Raw genomic sequence first — 19755 nt, 5'->3', positions numbered from 1 at the left:
TTGATAAATATGTTAGGTAGCATTCCACATCAAAAATTCTGTCTTTATCATTTACCTACTCGAGGACAAGCAGGAATTAAGCTTGGGGATGCTTGATACGTCTCCAATGTATCTATAATTTTTTATTGTTCCATGCTATTATATTATCAACCTTGGATGTTTTATATGCATTTATATGCTATTTTATATGATTTTTGGGACTAACCTATTAACCTAGAGCCCAGTGCCAGTTTCTGTTTTTTCCTAGTTTTTGAGTTTTACAGAAAAGGAATACCAAACGGAGTCCAATTGACGTGCCAATTTTTGACATTTTTTATGGACCAAAAGAAGACCCCGGAGTAAAAGAGTTGGGCTAGAAGAGTCCCGGGCCGTCCACGAGGGTGGGGGGGGGGGCACCCCCCCGGGCGCGTGGGCCTACCTCGTGGACGACTCGGGCACCTTCTTGATGTGAGACCTACGCCAAAAATTCCTATAAATACAGAAACCTCCAGAAAATAACCTAGATCGGGAGTTCCGCTGCCGCAAGCCTCTGTAGCCACCAAAAACAATCTAGACCCGTTTTGGCACCCTGCCGAAGGGGGGATCCCTCTCCGGTGGCCATCTTCATCATCCTGGCGCTCTCCATGACGAGGAGGGAGTAGTTCACCCTCAAGGCTGAGGGTATGCACCAGTAGGTATGTGTTTGATCTCTCTCTCTCTCTCTCTCTCTCTCTCGTGTTCTTGAGTCGGCACGATCTTGATGTATCGCGAGCTTTGCTATTATATTTGGATCTTATGATGTTTCTCCCCCTCTACTCTCTTGTGATGAGTTGAGTTTTCCCTTTGAAGTTATCTTATCAGATTGAGTCTTTAAGGATCTGAGAACACTTGATGTATGTTTTGCATGTGCTCATCTGTGGTGAGAATGGGATATCACATGATCCACTTGATCTATGTTTTCGTGATCAACTTGCGAGTTTCCTGACCTTGTGAACTTATGCATAGGGGTTGGCACATGTTTTTGTCTTGACTCTCCGATAGAAACTTTGGGGCACTCTTTGAAGTTCTTTGTGTTGGTTGAATAGATGAATCTGAGATTGTGTGATGCATATCATATAATCATACCCACGGATACTTGAGGTGACATTGGAGTATCTAGGTGACATTAGGGTTTTGGTTGATTTGTGTCTTAAGGTGTTATTCTAGTACGAACCCTTGAATAGATCGATCAGAAAGAATAACTTTGAGGTGGTTTCGTACCCTACAATAATCTCTTTGTTTGTTCTCCGCTATTAGTGACTTTGGAGTGACTCTCTATTGCATTATGAGGGATAGTTATATGATCCAATTATGTTATTATTGTTGAGAGAACTTGCACTAGTGAAAGTATGAACCCTAGGCCTTGTTTCCTAGCATTGCAATACCATTTGTGCTCACTTTTACCACTTGATACCTTGCTGTTTTTATATTTTATATTAAAAAAACCATTATCTACTATCTATATTGCACTTGTATCACCATCTCTTTGCCGAACTAGTGCACCTATATAATTTACCATTGTATTGGGTGTGTTGGGGACACAAGAGACTCTTTGTTATTTGGTTGCAGGGTTGCTTGAGAGAGACCATCCTCATCCTACGCCTCCCACAGATTGATAAACCTTAGGTCATCCACTTGAGGGAAATTTGCTACTGTCCTACAAACCTCTGCACTTGGAGGCCCAACAACGTCTACAAGAAGAAGGTTGTGTAGTAGACATCAGGAACCTTTGTATCCTGAGGGCCACCCTAAGAGAATTGTTGAGCAAGATTGTCAGAGAACTAATATTGATGCGCCTAGTTCTTCTAAGAAGAAGAAAAAGAAAAATGACAGAACTTTGCATTCTTCTATTGAACCTGTTATTGACACACTTGAGAATCCCAATGATATTTCTATTTCTGATGTTGAAACACAATCTGGTAATGAACATGAACCTAGCGATAATGTTAATGATGATGTTCATGTTGATGCTCAACCTAGCAATGACAATGATGTAGAGATTGAACCTGCTGTTGATCTTGATAACCCACAATCAAAGAATCAATGTTATGATAAGAGAGACTTTGTTGCTAGGAAGCACGGTAAAGAAAGAGAACCATGGGTTCAGAAACCCATGCCTTTTCCTCATAAACCATCCAAGAATATGGATGATGAGGATTTTGAGCGATTTGCTGAAATGGTTAGACCTATCTTTTTGCGTATGTGTTTGACTGATATGCTTAAAATGGATCCTTATCCTAAGTACATGAAAGATATTGTTACAAATAAAAGAAAGATACCAGAATCTGAAATTTCCACCATGCTTGCTAATTATACTTTTAAAGGTGGAATACCAAAGAAACTAGGAGATCCAGGAGTACCAACTATACATGCTCAATTAAAAGAAACTATGTTAAAAATGCTTTATGTGATCTTGGAGATGGTGTTAGTGTTATGCCTCTCTCTTTATATCATAGATTTGATTTGAATAAGTTGACACCCACTAAAATATCTTTGCAAATGGCTGATAAGTCAACTGCTATAGCTGTCGGTATTTGTGAGGATGTGCCTGTTGTGGTTGCAAATGTTACTATTTTAACGGACTTTATTATTCTTGATATTCCCGAGGACGATAATATGTCTATTATCCTTGGTAGACCCTTTTTGAATACTGCAGGAGCTGTTATTGATTGCAATAAAGGCAATGTCACTTTTCATGTTAATGGTAGCATACGGTACACTTTCCGAGGAAACAACCTCAAGTCCACACTATCAATTCTATTGGAATAACTTCAACGATTACTATTGGAGGTTTTGAATTCCTCTTCCTACTGTCAAGAAGAAATATGATATTCTTATTGTTGGGGACGTGCATATCCCCATTGAGGTAAGCTAGTGTTATTCGAAATTTCTCTGGTTTCATGCGATTCAGAATGAGTTTGTTAACAAGACTTGATCAACCTTGTTAGTGGATTCCTTTTGACGAGCATGTGATGGATGAAGTTAGAAAGCACAACTCTTTGTACCCTCTTTTTACTTTCTGTTATTTATATTAAATAAAGTGAAAATAGTATTTTCTGTTTGTTTTCGGAATTATCCTTGCAATAAAAAATACCCCGAAAATAAAAGTTCTCCAAATGCCCTGAAAATGAAATATGATTTTTTCCAGAATATTTAAGAATTATTGGCACTGAGAACACACCAGGGGGCTTCACCATGTGCCCACGAGGGTGGAGGGCGCGCCCTACCCCCTGGGCGTGCCCCCTGCCTCATGGACCCCACGTGGGTCCCCTCCACTTTTTCTTGCACCCACACACTTTGTCTTTCTCCAGAAAAAAAATCACCCACCAGCTCAAACCCGAGTTCTAGCTCATCTTGCTGCCATTTTTGATCTCCTTGCTCAAAGCTCCATTCGCAAAACTGCTTTTGGGGATTGTTCTTCGGTATGTGACTCCTCCAATGGTCCAATTAGTTTTTGTTCTAGTGCTTTATTTATTGCAATTTTTTGCTGCTTAGGTGACCCTGTTCTTGAGCTTGCATGTCAAATTTATATGGTCAAAAGTAGTTTTAATGCATGATATGGCCTCTAGACACTTGTAGGAGTAGTTGCTATCAATCTTGTTGAGTTTGGTTCAATTTTATTTTAAGTTACTAAAAATTTCAGAAATTTTCAGAAAAAGATGAAGAGATTTTTGAGGGGCTCATCGAGCCGAAGCTCAAAGGATAAGCAAAGTGTAGAAAATAAGAAACCCAAGTATAATCCCCCTCGTACTGCGGAGGTTCGGCCGTGTGAATGGCCTTGTGATGAGTTCTTGAGAGAAGCCGGGATTTATGAAGATTTTTATTATCTGGCTGAGAATGCAGGCCTCACCGACTTCCTCCACGACCAGCGTGAACAGTATCTCCTACTCACCAATATTTTTGTGCAAAATTTTCATTTCCATGCTAGGACATCGCCACCTTCGGTGGAATTTTATTTATAGATGAGCATAAGGAGATGTCACTTTATGATTTTTGCCAGGTTTGTAGGATACCCTTTGAGGGAAGCATAGAGGAACCACATCGTAATGATGTAGAGAGATTTATTGATATGATTGCTGTAGGGGAAATGAGGAAAGTTTCTGATGAAAGAATCACTAGCATACATTTTCCTGTTCTACGTTACTTTGCAATATTGGATAGTAGATTCTTAATTGGTCATGGGAACTATGGAATCTTAGTGCCCCTGATATTGTTATTTTGCGCCATGCTTTGTTTCGTGATACCACTTTCAGTTTAGGCGCTATTGTTGCTAAACAGTTAAATCTGAACCGTACAAAGGGTCCCATCTTAGGAGGCATCTTCGCCTCGCGCCTTGCTGCACACTTTAACATACCTATTAGGCATTATGAGAAAGAGGAAAAGTTGCCGCCTCATATTTTTCTAGATTATAAGAGCATGGTAGCACATGATTTTATTGTTAAGAATAAGAAGAAGATGCTTAACTATAGAATGATATTTCATAAGAATCACTTTGATACTATTACCTTGCCTGCTCCCTCTTTGTTCAACATATTTTCAGGCACGTACGTTGTTTTTCCGGAGGCCGTTCATGCATACCAGAGCCTGACATGAGCTCCAGAGCCGGAGCCACTATCTGATCCTCACCGTCATTCTATTTATCAGTGGGATCCGGAGGAGATCGCCAACCAGTGGCGCCCCGAAGACCCTCCTCAGTACACCGGAGAGGGCAGTTTTGAACCGTGGCCATAGACCAACTTAGGCCAAAAGCCTAAGCTTGGGGGAGTATGTATTCCTCACCGACATTACATTCTTATTCACACACTCATGCCAGTTAACGGTGCTCATACTTTTTCATTGTATCACCCATGCTAGTTTATTTTCTTTTTAAGCTTTCTTCTTGTGTGTTTGAAACCTTAAGAAAAAACAAAAAAATTAAGTTGTAGCCTTTAGCTAGTTTACTTTCCATGCCTGTAGTAGTAGTAATTAAAAAGAAAACCCAAAAATATTTCTCATTCTTCTTTTGCTTGTTGGGAGCTTTCTCGTGTAAATAGTTTTATTTCCTTTCTTTTCTTTGGGGGTCGAGAGGAGAAGACCTTGATGAAAATGTTGACTGTCTCTCTTATGCATTATTGTTGATCTAACAAAGAGCCCATATTACCTTGTCTTCTCCCTTGAATTGAATGCTTCCAGATTCCAGCTTAGTCCAATGCACATGCACTATTATTATTATTCACATTGTTCGGTCGTGCAAGTGAAAGGCAATAATGACGATATATGATGAACTGGTTGAGATGAGAAAAGTTGGTATGAACTCGACCTCTTTTTTTTGTAAATATGATTAGTTCATTGTTCCTGATTCAGCCTATTGTGAATGAAACATGTTTGCAATGACAATTAGAGATTATAGTTGCTCATGGCATGCTTAATTTTCTAGGAGTTTATAATGGTTTACCTTGCGTGCCAACATGCTATTAAAATGGTTGTGATGTGGTATGATAGGGTGGTATCCTCCTTTGAACGATTCGAGTGGCTCGACTTGTCACATGTTCACGCATGTAGTTGAAACAAAATCAACATAGCCTCCACTATATATATGTTCATGGTGAATTATATCCTACTCATGCTTGCATTCAGTGTTGATTAATTTTAATGCATGTTCATGACTGAGGGAGTCCTGGATTAGGGGGTCTCCGGACAGCCGGACTATATCCTTTGGCCGGACTGTTGGACTATGAAGATACAAGAGTGAAGACTTCGTCCCGTGTACGGATGGGACTCACCTTGGCGTGGAAGGCAAGCTTAGCAATACGGATATGTAGATCTCCTCCCTTGTAACCGATGCTACCTCTTGAGCACCGCGTTGGTTTTCCTCGAAGAGGAAGGGATGATGCAGCAAAGTAGCGTAAGTATTTCCTTCAGTTTTTGAGAACCAAGGTATAAATCCAGTAGGAGGCTATGCGCGAGTCCCTCTTACCTGCACAAAACAAATAAATCCTCGCAACCAACGCAAATAGGGGTTGTCAATCCCTATAAGGCCACTTACGAGAGTGAGATCTGATAGATATGATAAGATAATATTTTTGGTATTTTTGTGATAAAGATGCAAAGTAAAATAAAGGCAAAGTAAATAGCAAAGGAAATAACTAAGTAGTAGGAGATTAATATGATGAAGATAGACCCAGGGGCCATAGGTTTCACTAGTGGCTTCTCTCGAGAGCATAAGTATTCTACGGTGGGTGAACAAATTACTGTTGAACAATTGACAGAATTTAGCATAGTTATGAGAATATCTAGGTATGATCATGTATATAGGCATCACGTTCGAGACAAGTAGAACGACTCCTGCCTGCATCTACTACTATTACTCCACTCATCGACCGCTATCCAACATGCACCTAGAGTATGAAGTTAAAAACAGAGTAACGCCTTAAGCAAGATGACATGATGTAGAGGGATAGACTCATGCAATATGAAGAAAACCCCATCTTGTTATCCTCGATGGCAACAATACAATACGTGCCTTGCTGCCCCTACTGTCACTGGGAAAGGACACCACAAGATTGAACCCAAAGCTAAGCACTTCTCCCATTGCAAGAAAGATCAATGTGGTAGGCCAAACCAAACTGATAATTCGAAGAGACTTGCAAAGATAACAAATCATACATAAAAGAATTCATAGAAGATTCAAATATTATTCATAGATAGACTTGATCATAAACCCACAATTCATCGGTCTAAACAAACACACCGCAAAAAGAAGATTACATCGAATAGTTCTCCACAAGAGAGGGGGAGAACATTGTATTGAGATCCAAAAAGAGAGAAGAAGCCATCTAGCTACTAACTATGGACCCGTAGGTCTGAAGTAAACTACTCACACTTCATCGGAGAGGCTATGGTGTTGATGTAGAAGCCCTCCATGATCGATGCCCCCTCCGGCGGAGCTCCGGAACAGGCCCCAAGATGGGATCTCGTGGATACAGAAAGTTATGGTGGTGGAATTAGGGTTTTGGCTCCGTATCTGACCGTTTGGGGGGTATGTAGGTATATATAGGAGGAAGGAGTACATCGGTGGAGCAACAGGGGGCCCACGAGGGTGGAGGGCGCCTGGGGGGGGGGGGTAGGCGCGCCCCTACCTCGTGGCCACCTTTTTCTTTTCTTGACATAGGTTCCTAGTCTCCTGGATCATAATCTTCCTAAAAATCACGTTCCCGAAGGTTTCATTCCGTTTGGACTCCATTTGAAATTCCTTTTCTTCGAAACCCTAAAACAGGCAAAAAACATGAATTCTGGGCTGGGCCTCCGGTTAATAGGTTAGTCCCAAAAATAATATAAAAGTGGATAATAAAGCCCAATAATGTCCAAAACAGTAGATAATATAGCATGGAGCAATCAAAAATTATAGATACATTGGAGACGTATCAAGCATCCCCAAGCTTAATTCCTGCTCGTCCTCGAGTAGGTAAATGATAAAAATAGAATTTTTGATGCGGAGTGCTACTTGGCATAATTTTAATGTAATTCTTCTTAATTGTGGTATGAATATTCAGATCCCAAAGATTCAAGACAAAAGTTCATATTGACATAAAAATAATAATACTTCAAGCATACTAACAAAGCAATTATGTCTTCTCAAAATAACATGGCTAAATAAAGTTGTCCCTATAATATCATATAGTCTGGCTATGCTCTATCTTCACCACAAAAAATATTTAAATCATTCACAACCCCGATGACAAGCCAAGCAATTGTTTCATACTTTTGACATTCTCAAAACTTTTTCAATTTTCACGCAATACATGAGCGTGAGCCATGGACATAGCACTATAGGTGGAATAGAGTGGTGGTTGTGGAGAAGACAAAAAGGGGAAGATAGTCTCACATCAACTAGGCGTATCAATGGGCTATGGAGATGCCCATCAATAGATATCAATGTGAGTGAGTAGGGATTGCCATGCAACGGATGCACTAGAGCTATAAGTATATGAAAGCTCAAAAAGAAACTAAGTGGGTGTGCATCCAACTTTCTTGATCATGAAGACCTAGGGAATTTTGAGGAAGCCCATCATTGGAATACACAAGCCAAGTTCTATAATGAAAGATTCCCACTAGTATATGAAAGTGATAACATGAGAGACTCTCTACTATGAAGATCATGGTGCTACTTTGAAGCACAAGTGTGGTAAAAGGATAGTAACATTGTCCCTTCTCTATTTTTCTCTCATTTTTTTATTTGGGCCTTGTTTATTTTTTATGGCCTCTTTTCTTTCTTTTTTATTTTTATTTTTTGTCCGGAGTCTCATCCCGACTTATGGGGGAATCATAGTCTCCATCATCCTTTCCTCACTGGGACAATGCTCTAATAATGATGATCATCACACTTTTATTTTTCTTAGAACTCAAGAATTACAACTCGATACTTAGAACAAAATATGACTCTATATGAATGCCTCCGGCGGTGTACCGGGATATGCAATGACTCATGAGTGACATGTATGAAAGAATTATGAACGGCGACTTTGTAACATCCCAAATTTTCAATTTGGAATGTTATACACTAGATCATCATGCATATCATATTTCTTGCATTTTGGTTGATCCTAGAAATTTCACGCAACTCAAGGACCTTCGGAGAGAGTTGGAGATTTCATTATTTTCATATTTGAGAGTCTTCTCGAATTTGAAAAGGGGATCATTTGATTTATTTATTTCATCTTCAATTATTTTCCGATATCAAAAATATAAGAGAGGGAATAATATGACTTTCCCAAAATTGAGGAAAAATGAAGATTTAATAAATAGATCAATTTTTGTTTGCCGGAGTTTTGGTTGCATTTTATTTGGATAGGGAAAAATGCGTGTTTTCAAAAATTGCATTCTAGGTCCGGAGTAAAGTTCATTTTGTTCGACTCATTTTTAGGAGTCGGGGAAAATTTACTTTAGAAATTTTGGAGCCCGTTTAAATTTTCTTTTCTGTGTTTTTCTGCGCGCGAAACCGGCTTAAAAAAAACCTCCCGCAGGCCAGCCGGGCCAAAGGCCCAGCCAGCCGCCGCCCCCAGCCGCGCGCAGCGCCAGGCGCCAGGCGCCAGGGCCAGCCGCCGCCTCTTCCTTAGCCGAGTCCTAGTAGGACTCTACGCTAGCCCTTTTTCCTTTGTTTCGTTTTCCTATTCCTACTCTATTTCTTGTCCCCTACCCCAAGAAACCCCCTCCCCTCCCCAATATAAATACCCCAACACCCCCTCTAAACCCATCAAATCAAACCCCAAGCCCTCCACCGCACCCCACCCCGCGCCCTACACCGCCGCCGCGCCACCCCACACCCGCGCCACCGCCGCACCTTGCCCACGCCGCCGCCGCCCTACGCCACGCCACCGGAGCCCCTCGCGGGAGACCTCGCCGGAGGTTGCCCCGCGTCTCTTTTCCTCGGATCGTTTTCTTCTAATCGTTCCGATTCTTTTTTTCTCTTCCGATTCCTTTTCTTTCCGGTTCTTCTCTAAACCGTTCCGGTTTTCTAGATCGGTTTTTTTGTTCGGTTTTCTTTTCCGAAACCCTAGATCGGATTCGTTTTCTTTTCCGATTTAGTTGCCTTTGGACCGTTCACCGGACCGTTCGTCCTAACGAACGTGATCACCGGATTCTTCTAGGTTAACGAACGTCCGTTCGTTTAACCGTTCTTCTTTTCTTTCTGTCGGATTTATTCCGCGATCGCGATCTGAGATCCGATCTTCGTTCTAGTCTTTCTTCTCGCTCGTTTATCGGAATCAGGTGATTCATGCGCCTGGAGTTTCGTTTCGAAACCGCCATTCCGTCTAATCAACTTAAACACGTTTTTGCCCCGGTAAAATTTGACCTAGTTTCAACTTGCTAGAACCGAGTTGTTTTCTTCCGCCGTTTGTTTTTCCGTTTCTTTGTTCGGTTTGTTCTTTCTTTGCAACCGGAGTTCTTAAGTAGAACTATCTGGTTCGTTCTCTTGTTCGAGTTTTACCTGTGCATTAGATGAGTACTTATTGTATGCTTGTTGTTTGTCTGCGATAGATCACCCGGATTGCGCCGCTTGTTACTTCGAAACCCTAGGTCTCGCGGATCATCAGCAAGGCAAGTAACACTTTGATCATACCTTTTCTACAACCCATGTTTTATTGCATTAGATCAATCCTCTCACATTGCATGATTAGGATCTAATTAAATTGTGGGATGGGAAGTAGATGAGGTAGTACCTATCACCTGTATTATTATGAAACCTTTGGGAGTTACTTCTACGTTTGCTTATTATGCCATGCTATGCTAGTAGACGTGGATTGGGTGAGTGATATCCATGACAGATGTGATTTGATAATTTTAATGGTTTATCTAAGGTGGCAACTTAAACACACATCTGGGTGGATTGAGGCACCTGATGTCTATCAGGACTTGCCTGTTTTTTTGGACCGCCACCCAGGCTCAAAGGGATCATAAGATCTTTCATGCTAGAAACTTCCGTGTGCAACCACATGCTACTATGGGCTCTGGCATAGTTGACTAAGTTGTGCGAACTCTTACGGGGTGGACTAGCAGATGTAGGGGTTGTAGGTGGTACGGTCTACCCCACATGTAAGGTGCTAGCGCTTCTGAAAGACTATGTCTCGATCATCCGTTTCTCAAACACCGTGTAGTGCGAGAAAACAAACGAAGGCGATTGAGTCATGTGGGGAAAAGTGCGCAAACCTCTGCAGAGTGTACAAACTAATCATGATTAGCCGTGTCCCCGATCATGGACAACTTGAGTATCTAGTACTTGAATATCATGTGAATCTCAACATGTTACTTCTAATTAATGTTGTTGGGTTTTAATTATTTTTAATTGGGATTGAGAATGCTGTCAACCATTCTCGATGTTTCACAACCACCATGATAGTTAAATAAACTTATTCCTTTGCAGTAGGGAAAAACTGGCTTTACGCAAAATTGTAACCATAGAGCTTTCCACCAGCCATATATGCATATAGTATAGCTGTTTCATTCCATTACTCTCTATGTGTTACATTGCGAGCATATTCCATGTGCTGACCCATTTTTGGGCTGCAACTTCTCATGTTGCAGACTTTTCAGATGACGAGTAAGGTGTTTTTAGGTCGTGGTTCTATACTCAGTGATGCCGTTGGAGTTGATGGACCCATTTATCTTCCGAGTCTTCCGCTGTTATCGTTATTAGATGGCCTTAAGCCATTTTTATTGTAATAAGTTCTCTTTGAGACAACGTTGTAATAAGTGTGTGATTGCCACTCTGCTATAAATCCTTCGATGTACTTTGTGGTGTTAGCATTACTGATCCAGGGATGACCCCGAGCACAGTAGACTTGATCCATTCGGGTCGGGTCGCCATAGAGATGGTATCAGAGCACACGCTGACTGTAGGACACGACCACTAAGTTAAAGCCATAGATTACCATTCTCTTCTCATTTTCTAACTCCTCATCTTTTCTACTCTTTTAGGATGACGCACGCGAAGATTAAGTACGCACAACCGGATGAAGGCACACCCTTTGGATTTCACCTGAAGGAAGTCACCAAGTACCTGAACATTGGATTACCAAGCTTCACGGGAACCTTCAACGCCACTCTGCCTGAAGAGGAGCGCTGGAAGATTCAAACTCACATTCCGGGAAGGACATTCGCGCCAATCACGAAGCCCATAGATAGTGTTTTTAATGCACCAACCTGGAGTCTGGGAAAGAGCATGGTAGCTCATATCACCATAGGACGCATTGGAGAAGTTTATCAAGAAGACCTCAAGGACACTATCTACCAGATTTGCGGATGCCGAGATGAACAATGGGAGTTAGTCAGCACCAAGAAGGATAGATCCATTGCATCTTTCATCCAGGAGTTAAACCAGCACATTCGATGCCACGAGAATCAGATGTGCAATGATATGATAGAGTTGAAGAATGCAAAGGCAAGGATCATCGAGCTAGAAGGAGAACTGAAGTCTACACGCAAGGACTACATGGACGAGATCGTAGCTCTAGCAAGGCACAATGGCAATCTTAAGCAGGAGATTGAAGAACTCAAGGGGAAGTTAGCATCCACGGAGGAAGACGAGTACGTCGCATGTCCGGACAACTACATCATCATCGACGACACCGATTCGGATCCAAGTGAACCCGACTTTGAAGACGAAGCTGGAGCAGATATCATGGAGTCTTCCACCGTTTCAAATTTCTAGATGACCACCAGATAGTAGTAGTATCCCCCCATGTAAACACAATAGTCGAGCACTTTTGCGATAGTTTAGATCGTTTGTAAGCCCTTGTTTGATTGAATGAAGTGATTTTGTGTGCATTTGCTCATGTGCATTGGGGTAGTGTTTTCCCTTTAGACCTCACTCTATTCTTAATTCTCATTTTTTCTAAACCCTCAGATGCCTCCGAGACGTGACAATGGATTCCACCACCGGAGCTCACTCAGCTGATCTAGCAGCAGAATCAATTGATGCAGATGTTAGTCCAGAACCAGCAGAACAACAACAACAACAACAACCCACCACCACCACCACCACCTGTTGACCACTTAGCCCGTTTCCTTAGGCTGAACCCGCCGGTGTTTTCCAGCAGCACCGAGCCAATAGTAGCAGACGATTGGCTCCGCAAGATAGGAAGGGAGTTGACCACTGCAGGATGCACGGATGGTGAGAAAGTGAAGTTTGCCGCTCACCAGCTTGACGGACCCGCGGCAGCATGGTGGGAGAATTTCACAGCCACTTACCCAGTTGACACTGTCACATGGGATCAGTTTCAGCAAGCTTTCCGCACTTCCCATGTTTCAGCAGGAGCTATGGCCATAAAGAAGCGGGAGTTCCGCAACTTACGCTAAGGAGGAAGGACAGTTGGCCAGTACGTTGACGACTTCAGCAAGTTAGCACGTTATGCCCCAGATGATGTTGCTACGGATGCAGCTAAGCAGGAGAAGTTTCTGGAAGGACTGAATGATGAACTAAGCATGCAGTTGATGGTAGCAAGTTTCAACAACTACCAGGAGTTGGTAGACCGTGCCATCATGATTGAAGGGAAGCAACAGCAGATTGAGAACCGTAAGAGGAAGTATGGACATGGGAAGTATAACTCTGGAGCCCAGCAGAAGCCCCGTTTTGCCCCTAAACCGGGATTTCAGTTTCAGCACACCCATGGAGGAGGTAGCTCGCACAACCATAATGGCCACAAGAATAGTAATGGGAATGGAGGAAGCAACAGCCAGAACCGGACCACCCCATCGACCCCAACCAAGAGAGACCTGAGTCAAGTCACCTGTTTCAAGTGTTCCAAGACCGGACATTATGCCAATGAATGTCCCGAAGGCCAGAATGGAAATGGCAATGGAAGCTCTGGGAAGAAGCCGAACCCTTTCAATAGGGGACAGGTGAACCACATTAGTGTGGAGGAGGTTGAAGATCAGCCTGATGCAGTAATCGGTAAGTTTTTGGTTAAGTCATTTACTGCACTTGTTCTTTTCGATACTGGTGCATCGCATTCATACATATCAAGGGGATTTGTGGATAAATATAACCTGCCAACCCAAGCCCTTAGGTCACCCATGTTAGTAAGCTCACCAGGAGCGGAGTATATGGCTAGACGATGGTGTGATCGGTTACCATTAAGGATTGGTAACTATGTGTTTCCCTCAGACCTAATAATATTGGAATCTCAAGGATTGGATGTGATATTAGGCATGGATTGGTTATCGAAGTATGAAGGGAACATTGAGTGTGCTAGTAAGTCAATTTTGCTTACCACACCAGAAGGGAGAAGGATCAAGTATGTATCCCAGCATGTACCAAAAAGGACACAAGTGAATTGCCTAACAGGAGTCGTGCAGGAGGAAGTACCAGTGGTAAAGGATTTTCCTGATGTATTTCCTGAGGAATTACCAGGCATGCCACCGGATAGAGACATTGAGTTTTTGATTGAGTTATTGCCAGGTATAGGCCATTATCGAAGCGACCATACCGGATGCCGGCAAAGGATTTGGTGGAAATTAAGAATCAGATTAAGGAGTTATTGGATAAAGGTTACATTCGCCCAAGTTCTTCGCCTTGGGGATCACCCATACTTCTAGTGGAAAAGAAGGTTGGATCGTTAAGGATGGTTGTAGATTATCGGGGATTGAATGAAGTAACCATCAAGAACAAGTACCCACTGCCAATGATCAATGATCTGTTTGATCGTTTGCAAGGAGCTAAAGTGTTTTCCAAGATCGATTTGCGATCAGGGTACCATCAGTTGAAGATTCGAGAGCAGGACATACCTAAGACAGCACTCACCATGAGATATGGACTGTATGAGTATACCGTCATGTCATTTGGATTGACTAACGCACCTGCCTATTTTATGAACCTGATGAACAAAGTGTTTATGGAGTTTTTGGATAAGTTCATCGTAGTGTTCATTGATGACATCCTGGTTTATTCAAAGAATGAAGAGGAGCATAAGGAACATTTGCGTTTGGTTTTGGAGAAACTAAGGGAACATCAGTTATACGCCAAATTCAGCAAATGTGAGTTTTGGTTGAAGGAAGTTGGATTCCTCGGACATGTTATATCCGGAGAAGGTATAGCAGTTGACCCCACTAAGGTTGAGACCGTAACCGAATGGGAAGCACCAACGACAGTTGGAGAGATCCAGAGTTTTCTTGGACTCGCAGGATACTACCGGAGATTCATTGAGAATTTCTCAAAGATTGCGAAGCCTATGACAGAATTGTTGAAGAAGGATACTAAGTTCAAATGGACTGAGGAGTGTGAGGCTAGTTTCCAGGAGTTGAAGAAACGTTTGGTTACCTCACCAGTATTGATTTTGCCAGATCAGACCAAGGATTATGAGGTGTATTGCGACGCTTCACGTCGAGGACTTGGAGCAGTGCTTATGCAGGAAGGGAGAGTTGTTTCGTATGCTTCACGGCAACTGAAGCCTCATGAGTTGAATTATGCCACGCATGATTTGGAGTTAGCAGCCGTAGTGCATGCATTGAAGACGTGGAGACATTTCCTCATTGGAAATCATTATGAGATGTACACGGATCACAAGAGTTTGAAGTACATTTTCACTCAGAAGGAGTTGAACCTCCTACAAAGGAGATGGTTGGAGCTCATCAAGGATTATGACATGAGATTGCATTACCATCCTGGAAAAGCTAATGTAGTAGCTGACGCATTGAGCCATAAGAGCCATGTCAATACTCTAATGACGGGGAAAATACCCAAGGAGTTAGCAGAAAACCTTCGTGAGCTATATTTGGAAATAGTTCTGAGAGGCTATGTAGCAGCATTGGAGGTTCAGTCAACATTGATGGATAAGATCAGAGAAGCTCAGAAATCTGACAAGGAGATTGCTTCTATAAAAGAGAAATTGAGCGAAGGAAAAGCAAAGGGATTTCGTGAGGATGAGCACGATACCCTATGGTTTGAGGACCGTGTTTATGTGCCCAATGACCCGGAGATCAGGAAGTTGATTTTGCAAGAAGCACATGATTCACCGTATTCGATTCACCTAGGGAATACCAAGATGTATTTGGATTTAAAGGAAACATTCTGGTGGACCGGAATGAAGAAGGATATTGCAGCATATGTAGCAGTTTGTGACGTATGCCAGAGAGTAAAGGCAGAGCATCAGAAGCCAGCAGGATTGTTACAACCATTGCCGATACCTGAATGGAAGTGGGATAAGATAGGCATGGATTTTATCACAGGACTACCCAGGACAAAATCAGGTTATGACTCGATATGGGTAGTAGTTGATCGTTTGACAAAGGTAGCACATTTCATTCCAGTTAAGACCACTTACACCAGTGCTAAGTTGGCGAAGATATACATGACTAGGATCATTTGTTTGCATGGAGTTCCGAGGAGTATCATATCAGATAGAGGAACCCAGTTTACCTCAAAGTTTTGGAATCAGTTGCATGAAACTTTAGGAACCAGACTAGAGTTCAGCACAGCTTTTCATCCGCAGATAGTTCTATAATGAAAGATTCCCACTAGTATATGAAAGTGATAACATGAGAGACTCTCTACTATGAAGATCATGGTGCTACTTTGAAGCACAAGTGTGGTAAAAGGATAGTAACATTGTCCCTTCTCTATTTTTCTCTCATTTTTTTATTTGGGCCTTGTTTATTTTTTATGGCCTCTTTTCTTTCTTTTTTATTTTTATTTTTTGTCCGGAGTCTCATCCCGACTTATGGGGGAATCATAGTCTCCATCATCCTTTCCTCACTGGGACAATGCTCTAATAATGATGATCATCACACTTTTATTTTTCTTAGAACTCAAGAATTACAACTCGATACTTAGAACAAAATATGACTCTATATGAATGCCTCCGGCGGTGTACCGGGATATGCAATGACTCATGAGTGACATGTATGAAAGAATTATGAACGGCGACTTTGTAACATCCCAAATTTTCAATTTGGAATGTTATACACTAGATCATCATGCATATCATATTTCTTGCATTTTGGTTGATCCTAGAAATTTCACGCAACTCAAGGACCTTCGGAGAGAGTTGGAGATTTCATTATTTTCATATTTGAGAGTCTTCTCGAATTTGAAAAGGGGATCATTTGATTTATTTATTTCATCTTCAATTATTTTCCGATATCAAAAATATAAGAGAGGGAATAATATGACTTTCCCAAAATTGAGGAAAAATGAAGATTTAATAAATAGATCAATTTTTGTTTGCCGGAGTTTTGGTTGCATTTTATTTGGATAGGGAAAAATGCGTGTTTTCAAAAATTGCATTCTAGGTCCGGAGTAAAGTTCATTTTGTTCGACTCATTTTTAGGAGTCGGGGAAAATTTACTTTAGAAATTTTGGAGCCCGTTTAAATTTTCTTTTCTGTGTTTTTCTGCGCGCGAAACCGGCTTAAAAAAAACCTCCCGCAGGCCAGCCGGGCCAAAGGCCCAGCCAGCCGCCGCCCCCAGCCGCGCGCAGCGCCAGGCGCCAGGCGCCAAGCCAGCCGCCGCCTCTTCCTTAGCCGAGTCCTAGTAGGACTCTAGGCTAGCCCTTTTTCCTTTGTTTCGTTTTCCTATTCCTACTCTATTTCTTGTCCCCTACCCCAAGAAACCCCCTCCCCTCCCCAATATAAATACCCCAACACCCCCTCTAAACCCATCAAATCAAACCCCAAGCCCTCCACCACACCCCACCCCGCGCCCTACACCGCCGCCGCGCGACCCCACACCCGCGCCGCCGCCGCACCTTGCCCACGCCGCCGCCGCCCTACGCCACGCCGCCGGAGCCCCTCGCCGGAGGTTTCCCCGCGTCTCTTTTCCTCGGATCGTTTTCTTCTAATCGTTCCGATTCTTTTTTTCTCTTCCGATTCGTTTTCTTTCCGGTTCTTCTCTAAACCGTTCTGGTTTTCTAGATCGGTTTTTTTGTTCGGTTTTCTTTTCCGAAACCCTAGATCGGATTCGTTTTCTTTTCCGATTTAGTTGCCTTTGGACCATTCACCGGACCGTTCGTCCTAACAAACGTGATCACCGGTTTTTTCTAGGTTAATGAACGTCCGTTCGTTTAACCATTCTTCTTTTCTTTCTGTCGGATTTATTCCGCGATCGCGATCTCAGATCCGATCTTCGTTCTAGTCTTTCTTCTCGCTCGTTTATCGGAATCAGGTGATTCAAGCGCCTGGAGTTTCGTTTCGAAACCGCCGTTCCGTCTAATCAACTTAAACACGTTTTTGCCCCGGTAAAATTTGACCTAGTTTCAACTTGCTAGAACCGAGTTGTTTTCTTCCGCTGTTTGTTTTTCCGTTTCTTTGTTCGGTTCGTTCTTTCTTTGCAACCGGAGTTCTTAAGTAGAACTATCTGGTTCGTTCTCTTGTTCGAGTTTTACCTATGCATTAGATGAGTACTTATTGTATGCTTGTTGTTTGTCTGCGATAGATCACCCGGATTGCGCCGCTTGTTACTTCGAAACCCTAGGTCTCGCGGATCATCAGCAAGGCAAGTAACACTTTGATCATACCTTTTCTACAACCCATGTTTTATTGCATTAGATCAATCCTCTCACATTGCATGATTAGGATCTAATTAAATTGTGGGATGGGAAGTAGATGAGGTAGTACCTATCACCTGTATTATTATGAAACCTTTGGGAGTTACTTCTACGTTTGCTTATTATGCCATGCTATACTAGTAGACGTGGATTGGGTGAGTGATATCCATGACAGATGTGATTTGATAATTTTAATGGTTTATCTAAGGTGGCAACTTAAACACACATCTGGGTGGATTGAGGCACCTGATGTCTATCAGGACTTGCCTGTTTTTTTTCAGACCGCCACCCAGGCTCAAAGGGATCATAAGATCTTTCATGCTAGAAACTTCTGTGTGCAGCCACATGCTACTATGGGCTCTGGCATAGTTGACTAAGTTGTGCGAACTCTTACGGGGTGGACTAGCAGATGTAGGGGTTGTAGGTGGTACGGTCTACCCCACATGTAAGGTGCTAGCGCTTCTGAAAGACTATGTCTCGATCATCCGTTTCTCAAACACCGTGTAGTGCGAGAAAACAAACAGAGGCGATCGAGTCATGTGGGGAAAATTGCGCAAACCTCTGCAGAGTGTACAAACTAATCATGATTAGCCGTGTCCCCGGTTATGGCAACTTGAGTATCTAGTACTTGAATATCATGTGAATCTCAACATGTTACTTCTAATTAATGTTGTTGGGTTTTAATTATTTTTAATTGGGATTGAGAATGCTGTCAACCATTCTCGATGTTTCACAACCACCATGATTGTTAAATAAACTTATTCCTTTGCAGTAGGGAAAAACTGGCTTTACGCAAAATTGTAACCATAGAGCTTTCCACCAGCCATATATGCATATAGTATAGCTGTTTCATTCCATTACTCTCTATGTGTTACATTGCCAGCATATTCCATGTGCTGACCCGTTTTCGGGCTGCAACTTCTCATGTTGCAGACTTTTCAGACGACGAGTAAGGTGTTTTTAGGTCGTGGTTCTATACTCAGTGATGCCGTTGGAGTTGATGGACCCATTTATCTTCCGAGTGTTCCGCTGTTATCGTTATTAGATGGCCTTAAGCCATTCTTATTGTAATAAGTTCTCTTTGAGACAACGTTGTAATAAGTGTGTGATTGCCACTCTGCTATAAATCCTTCGATGTACTGTGTGGTGTCAGCATTACTGATCCAGGGATGACACCCGAGCATAGTAGACTTGATCCATTCGGGTCGGGTCGCCACAGACTTTGCCACAAATACGATGTCGACTACATGATCATGCTAAGCAATATGACAATGATGGAGTGTGTCATAATAAACAGAACGGTGGAAAGTTGCATGGCAATATATCTCGGAATGGCTATGGAAATGCCATAATAGGTAGGTATGGTGGCTGTTTTGAGGAAGGTATATGGTGGGTGTATGATACCGGCGAAAGGTGCGCGGTATTAGAGAGGCTAGCAAAGGTGGAAGGGTGAGAAAAGTGCGTATAATTCATGGACTCAACATTAGTCATAAAGAACTCATATACTTATTGCAAAAATCTACAAGTTATTAAAGCAAAGTATTACGCGCATGCTCCTAGGGGGATAGATTGGTAGGAAATGACCATCGCTCGTCCCCGACCGCCACTCATAAGGAAGACAATCAAAAAATAAATCATGCTCCGACTTCCTCACATAACGGTTCACCATACGTGCATGCTGCGGGAATCACAAGCTTCAACACAAGTATTTCTCAAATTCA

This window comes from Triticum urartu, chromosome 6A (assembly GCF_056163025.1).
Source record: "Triticum urartu cultivar PI428250 chromosome 6A, HENAU_Tu73, whole genome shotgun sequence".
Lineage (NCBI taxonomy): Eukaryota > Viridiplantae > Streptophyta > Magnoliopsida > Poales > Poaceae > Triticum > Triticum urartu.
The sequence above is the reverse complement of the archived record's forward strand: the minus strand, read 5'-3'. Positions refer to the sequence as shown.